Source organism: Gadus morhua, chromosome 5, assembly GCF_902167405.1.
Source record: "Gadus morhua chromosome 5, gadMor3.0, whole genome shotgun sequence".
In the NCBI taxonomy this organism is placed as follows: domain Eukaryota; kingdom Metazoa; phylum Chordata; class Actinopteri; order Gadiformes; family Gadidae; genus Gadus; species Gadus morhua.
Window position 1 is genome coordinate 9,379,425 of NC_044052.1, and position 7,810 is coordinate 9,387,234.

Here is a 7,810-nt window from a genome sequence, read left to right on the forward strand (position 1 = left end):
TGTCTAACGAGGTCCACTATTTGCTGTTTCTGGAGGCATGCATGGAATATTTGTGGCTTTGCGCGTCACCAAACTGCGAAACATTTCTCTAGACAGGCTGTCATCTTGTTTTACGTCTCAATATTTATGAGATGGGGGTCACATGACACAATGTACCACCTCACTGCGTGTCTTGCACCTTGAGACCTTATTTGCTGCACCCGACCAAACAGTTTATCGAAGATGTTGTGTTTTTTTATGACTACATTAATCGCAATGTCTTGGAATAGACAAGATGCAGGGGAAGTAGGACTTCCTGTGTCATTTGATAACAGACCGTGTTAAGGTTCCCGCCTTATTAAAACAACTCATCATATGGGGATTCACATTCACGTCTACTCATCGATGTAGATTCACATTAAAAGCACTCTCTCTCTCTCTCTCTCTCCTCTCTCTCTCTCTCTCTCTCTCTCTCTCTCTCTTCTCTCTCCCACTCTCTCTCTCGCTCCCTGTCTTTCCCACTCTCTCCCACTATCTCCCTCTCTCTCCCGCTGCCTCTCTCTCTCCTCTCTCTCTCTCTCTCTCTCTCTCTCTCTCTCTCTCTCTCTCTCTCTCTCTCTCTCTCTCTCTCTCTATCACAAAACAACACCCACATTAAACCGTAAAACATTCACAACAAATGACAAGGAATCAGGGGTCTCTCTACAAAACAGGCTGATGTCTGCCGTGTCTTCCTATATTGTCCGGAAAACAACCTTGGTAAGTCTACTGTTGTTTCTCCGCCTTTCATATAAAATGACAAATATGCCTCAGTGTTCCAGCTGAGTGGGGTTCATCTGTCATTCTGGACCCCGGATGGGATGAAGGATGGAAGGAGGAGAAGGGGGAGAAGGGGGAGAGGGGAGAGGTAGAGCGCAAAGCTAGAAAGCGAGAGATGTTGTACTGAGTGCACTTGATTGCGTCTGATTGCAGCTGGTCCTTGTGGGAAAAGTTCAGCCTTACACATACGTACACACAAATGCACACACGCACATGCGTGCACATACAGCCACACACACACAAGCATACACAAACACACAGACACACACACACACACACACACACACACACACACACACAGTAGGCCCACAGATTTTTGATTGGCCCATCTGGCTCCGCATCGCATCAGCATTTCATGTAGGTAGGTGTGCGCATGCACATGTGCACAAACAGTCTGTGGGTGGTTATGCGTGTGTGTGTGGTTGCACCCACTCGGAAGGGAGTTCAGAAATAAGTTGTGAAGGGTTGGCGTTTGTGTGTGTGCGTGTGGGTAAACCGTGTGTGCAAAGCAGTCATGTTATTTATGTAATGTACTCACTGATTGAGTCAGGGCACGTCAACCCACTTGACTTTTTAAACGTATCTCGACATGCTAATTCTATAGCACTCAGTCTCAGTCTCGTGTTTTCACGACTTGCTTTGTGTACGGCTGCTCAGGCTTAGGGGGATCTGAATGGGGAATTTCTCTCTCTGTCTCTCTCTGTCTATCTCTCTTTCTCTCTCTCACTCTCTCACAACAAGGATGTAAAGTGCTTTACATAGCAATCCGGGCATGGGTTTCCAACGATAATAATAGCACATTATTAATACTTTTGGGGCTTTACGGTATTGTGGCTTTGGGTTCAAGTGAATTCCAATCGGTCGAGCGAGGATGAATATCCGGCAGCATCTCTCAAGTGCTTAACACAAATAATAAACAAAGGCTTATTAAAAAAATGAGTGGTTTAGCATTGAGGCTCACAGTGAAAACAGCGATGGACCGTATTCTCACACATACTCCCAGCAAGGTCACATGACTTCCTGTTAATGAAATGCATCGGTGCCTTCTCTCTTGTGAACAGCGCGTTGACCTGGCAGACCTCGATTGTGGAGCCTTGAACCCTTGGTAAAACCCCAGCCAAAGCCTTTACCGCCTGTTTGTGAAGCCGTGGCTTCACAAACAGGCGGTACATGTAGTTCCTGTCAGTGGTTTGCGGTGGTTGGAGGCAGAAACCCCCTTCGCTAATAAGTGAGCTGGAAATATGTGATTTCATTATCGTAATACAAAGCCGATGCAGTTTTCATTGTTTGGTTAGGACATCAGTGACGAGTTAATCTCCATATTATGTTTTCCTAGAGGTCCCGTTGACAGTTTAATTTCATTTAAAAGTTATTCAGGATTTAGAGCACTGCCAGGCGGCCATTAAAGTCGTTAAAATCTCCAAAAAACGATGGTGTAAACAAATGGCATCAGGGTCTATGGCCCAGATCCGTAGACAACTCTCTAGGTGGGGCCTGACCTCCACCACAGAGGAGAGGGGGAGCAGTGGGAGACAGAGGGATGGAGAAAGGGGGGGGGGGGGGAGAGTGGACAAGGTCTACTATGTTTAGCAAGCGGGCAACCTTGACCATCATCCAAAGTGTTTTTGCCACGGTGACCTCCAGAGGAAGGGCAGGTGGGGACTCTGGCAGAGCATAACAGAACCGCACAACGCCAATATAACACGATCTGCTAGGCGCTCAGAGGCAGGTAAAAGAGGCCGCCGGCGACCGCCCAGGCAGCCAACAACAGGGAGGTCGATAGCACTGGCTCCAGCCCGTGTGCAGTAACCCAGATGAATCCAACACAAACGGCGACCAGAGTGCTTACACGTCGTTTCCCTTTGTCCCGGGCCCGGCGGCCGGTCCAACCTGTGAGCCAGCGGGGGTGGGGGGGCGGCTGGGCGGAGCTAGGAAATGAGAACACCAAAGTAATCGAGTGAACGTATTGATCTTCCGTCCGTGCCTCTCTCTTCTCCCCTCATCACGATCCCTCCCCCACTAAGAGGCCTGATCTCAGCCTGTGTTAGCCGCTGTATGTGAGGCGCTGCCGGAGCCGGGGGCTAACCCCCTTCTGCACCCCCCACCAGGGCGGGAGGGGGAGGGGGGGGGCTACTGGTGGAGCTCCCAGAGCCTCCAGGAGGCGGGCAGCACCTGGAGGGACCCGCGCCAGCACGGGGTGGTCCCCCCTGGGATCACAGGCTTCTCCGACGACCCTCCAGCCAGTACGCCGGCCCACCTTGGTGTGAGTTGACCCTCGCAGTTCAGTATGTGTGTATGTATGTGTGTGTGTGTGTGTGTGTGTGTGTCTGTTTGTGTCTGTTTGTGCATACACGTGAGCGTGTGTGTCTTTGAATATGTGTTTGTGGTTTTGCGTCTATGTATGTTCACACATGTACACGTGTGTGTATTGGAGTATGTCTGTGTTGTGTCTGCGTGTGTGTGTGTGTGAGTTTGTGTGTGGGTGGGGGCTCCACTACAGGAGACCTCCGCTGTAGAATAAAGTTGTCTGTCAGCACGTTGAGTGGAGGGGGTCGACGGAGTGAATGCAGTCATTCACCAGCAGCTCACCTTATCAGTAGAGAGGGCCCGGCCCAAGGGCCCTCTCTCCCCACGCTGACACCGTGGCCTCCAGCCGCCCTCAGGTCCCGCAGTCTGTTACCCGCCCACACCCCCCTCTCTACCTCCAGGGCCCCAGGGAGTAGAGTCAGTCACCCCCGTCAACGCGTCTCCGCACTCGACGCTGACAGGGTGCCAGGGAGCCCCCAGAGCACGAGGCAGTGCCACGTCGTTCCTCAAAGTCGTCGTCGTCGTTGTTCCTAATCACAAAGTCTCGGGTGGGATTCAACGCATTGTTTTTGTACTAAGCCCCTCAAATGACTCAAAAACTGGGCGACCACAGCTTCAATCCATCGCAACAAAGTATTCCCTCGATCCTTTGAGAGCCTCTATGCCCGTTTCGTTTCGTACTTTGACACTTTTCTACTTTCACAGCTCCCACAGTTGGCTGCCTTTGGAGTCCAATGTCTCGCTCTGAGAGGTACGGTGTAAAGAGGTTGAGGGACGGGAGACGAGAATGTTTCTTTGAAGCACAAACGGAGAGAGAGGAAGACATCCAGAGGTGGAGAAGGAAAGAGACAGAGAGACAGAGCCCAGGAGAAACCAGTAGACAGAGATTTCATCGAAATGAGAGTGAGATTTCAGCAGAGAGATGTTGACAGGATTTTCCATAACTTCCTTTTTTTTGGTTCTGAACCGAGCTGGATATAAACATGCCGGTCGTAGGTGCGATGAACAGTTCAAGGGGGAGGGAGGGAGGGACGTGGAAAGAGAGGAGGAAAGAGGAAAAGCCAGAGGGCTAATGCATGCTGGGGCCAATCAATCCTGAGTGACGGTCACTTTGGAGCAGAGCAGGCGGACAGATGGAGTCCGTCCCCCTGGCTGAGATCCCCTCAGTCCACTGCTCTCTACACCCATACACAGCCTCACACACTGACGCACACACTCCCTCTCACACACATACACAGCCTCACACACTGACGCACACACTCCCTCTCACACACATACACAGCCTCACACACTGACGCGCACACTCCCTCTCAGACACATACACAGCCTCACACACTGACGCGCACACTACCTCTCACACACATGTATAGACACAGACGTACACGGTCACACACGTGCACACGCATGCATTCAAACACACACACAGACACACACACTTACGTAAGCACTCCCTCTCACACACATGTATAGCACACACACATGCACTGTCGCACACACACACACACGCACACACACACACACACACACACACACTAACATGTACTAACATGAACTCTATATACCATCATATATCACACCACACTCAAACACCCAAGCATACATTGATGTACACACACACACACACACACACACACAACGATAAGAAGACGAATAAAACCTCTTCGATCCGACATCGACTTGCAGCATTGTCATTAACGTCGGCAAATGTGTTTGTGAAGTGAGGAACAGCCCTGTCAGGCCACAGGGCGTGTAGCGTGTTGTTAACTGTGACAGGGATGAGTTAGGACACAGAGCCACATCAGGGGATCTTCGATTTCCAATAAGCATTGATTGCACTAAATGAGCACTGGAAATCGATTGCTATTAGGGCTGTGTTTGTGTGTGTGTTCTGTGTGTGTGTGTGTGTGTGTGGGGGGGGGGGGGGGGGGGGGCAATAACAATCTATATATTTTTTTTTTTAAACCATGTACCAAAACCAAAGAGTTAAAATATGACTAAGTACCCATTAGTGTCTTGTTTCAAAGGGAAACACGACCAGAAGGACGGGGGGCATATTTACGGCATGCTGGTGATAGAGGAAGGGGGGAGACAGGGAGGAGAGAGGGGGGGGGGGGTCTTGCTGTCAGAGCCCTGAAGGCTATAGCTAAAAGTGTTGAGCATTTTGATTGACAGACAGAGGCTCAGCCTACGCCCTGCCTCTTTGCCGGACCATGCCTCTCTGTCGACTATACAGAGAGCCACACACACACACACACACACACACACCCCCACACACACACACACACACACACACACACACACACACACACACACACACACACACACACAAACATACACACGAGATCCGCACACACACACACACATGCACCCACAAACACAGGCCTGCACACACACACACATGCACACATATACTTACACACACCAGCACGCACACACGCATGGGCACACATATGCACAGACATACACACACACACACACACACACACACACAAGCACAGACACTAAAGCACTCACACACTACACGAATATCCAATATACAGAGGCCCACATAAAACACACACACACCCGACAAAAAGAGGAGCGACGGTTTCAACAGCTGCAAGAATCCAGTTGCTGTATTTGGCTGCAGTTGTCACACATCACAATAATGTGTGAGCGGTTGTCTACATTACTCTCAACACTTAACCGCCTCAGTGTTTTCCTCAGCGCCTTCCTTCAGCAGTCCACACCAGCCCATACATTGGGTGTTTTGTGTTTGTGGCACACAAGAACCCACGGCCCACTTAATCCCTTTACTTCGGCCGCCATTCTTCCAGCAGATCTCGCTTCACGTTCACCTCCTCCTCACAGGGGGAAAAGGGGGTCATATCGCACAGGACCCAGATGGCAAAGCTTAGGAGAAATCCAACTCTTCACCAGGGGTAGAGAGACAGAAGGTCAAAAAGGCATTGGTTGAGAGAGAGGGGGAGATGGATGGAGAGAGAGAGGGGGGGGGGAATGAGAGAGAGAGAGAGAGAGAGAGAGAGAGAGAGAGAGAGAGAGAGAGAGAGAGAGAGAGAGAGAGAGGAATCAAGCTTGAAGTGAGAGCAGAGACCGATGCAAAGACAGCCCATTTATTTCCATAACCCAGCAACACACTAGAACTCATCCATTAAGGGCTTCTGGCCTGAAACTCTATTCCTTCGGTGCTTTCAAGCATTCTTGAAAACGCATTTAACGTCATACCTGCAGAATTTATTTCCATACTATTCATAACTTCAACAGCTGTTGCTCAGCAGAAGGGGCTCTGCCGCAGCTCCGTACCGTGTGAGCCCGTACCCAGTCCTCCGTCTCGCTGTCCCTGCATACAGCGGTAGTGATTTTTTTGTAGTTTATTTTCTGCTCTCCGGTTTGATCACTTCTACATGGAAATAGTTGAGTCTGCCTCTAACTATGTGCTGCTCCCCCACTGAGCTCCATAATGGAACGCCAATCCTCTCATACCATAATCACACTTTATTTCCATGAGGCTGACATTCTCCATAATGAAATCTTGGCTAATGAAGATATCTAATTAAAGACCTGATATCTCATTAAATGTGCATGCGATCGTCATCACAGAAGTTCTCATCCGGCTCTCAGATTCATTCTTGATAATGATTAAAAAAAGATCTAATCAACATGTTTCATCCACATGGATCAGGTGGCTTTGGTGAAGATGGCTCTAACATAAGCAACATAAACCTTCTCTGGAAATGGGCCTCCATGTGTTCCTACTGATCCGGAACCCAGTATTTTATGTACAGTACTGGATATCAACCAAGACCCTCTACTCTGCGTTGTTTCCGCCACATGCGGCGGTAATGAGGACGTTACCCTGGTAAACGTGTGCCGGCCAGCCCAGCAGCAGGCAGTTGTGTCCAACAGGTGACCGCATCATCGGCGCTGCCAACGCCACCGCCACTACTGCTGCTGCTGCTGAGTCTCCCCCCCCCACCCCCCCCCTGTAGACGGCTAGCCAGCCCGCCGGGCTCAATTCCTGGAGAAAGTCACACGGCAGATGGTGGTCAAGGAAGTGAATTTAGGCCTGGGACACATACACACATACACACACACACAACACACACACACACACACACACACACACACACACACACACACACACACACACACACACGCACACACAGACACACACACACACACACGCGCGCAAAACAGATGGGGGTTTGAGGTGAGACAAAGGAAAATTGGGGCTAGCCGGTCAACGTTCCCAGTTGAAAACAGAGAACCAACGAGGACGACACATGTGGCCACGCCCATTTTGTTTGTTTTTGTTTGTTTTGTGCGTCCTTGTGCCTTTGTTGACATGGCACACAGTGTCAGCCCTGGTCAAGTTCAATTTAGCCCTCTCGGCTGAATGGGCTAAATTACCCCGTTCCGGCAACCTCTTAATACGTCTTTTATGCTGCGTTGAATTATCATGCAAAGCAAGGCCATTTAATGTTAAATGCCTGCAATTTATCATCCCGATAGGTGGAAATATCACTGGCAAAAGTTACGGGATAGGGTATTCTAGGTCCTGAGAAGGAGACAGTAAGATCTACACTAAAGCAGTGTTTTACTAGTCTGCGTATCTCCAACTGATTCCACTGTATCCTGTGTCGGTTACCTCATATCTTCCATGTGGAATAACACGGTTTTCTCTTCCTTTCTTTCTGTGTTCCAG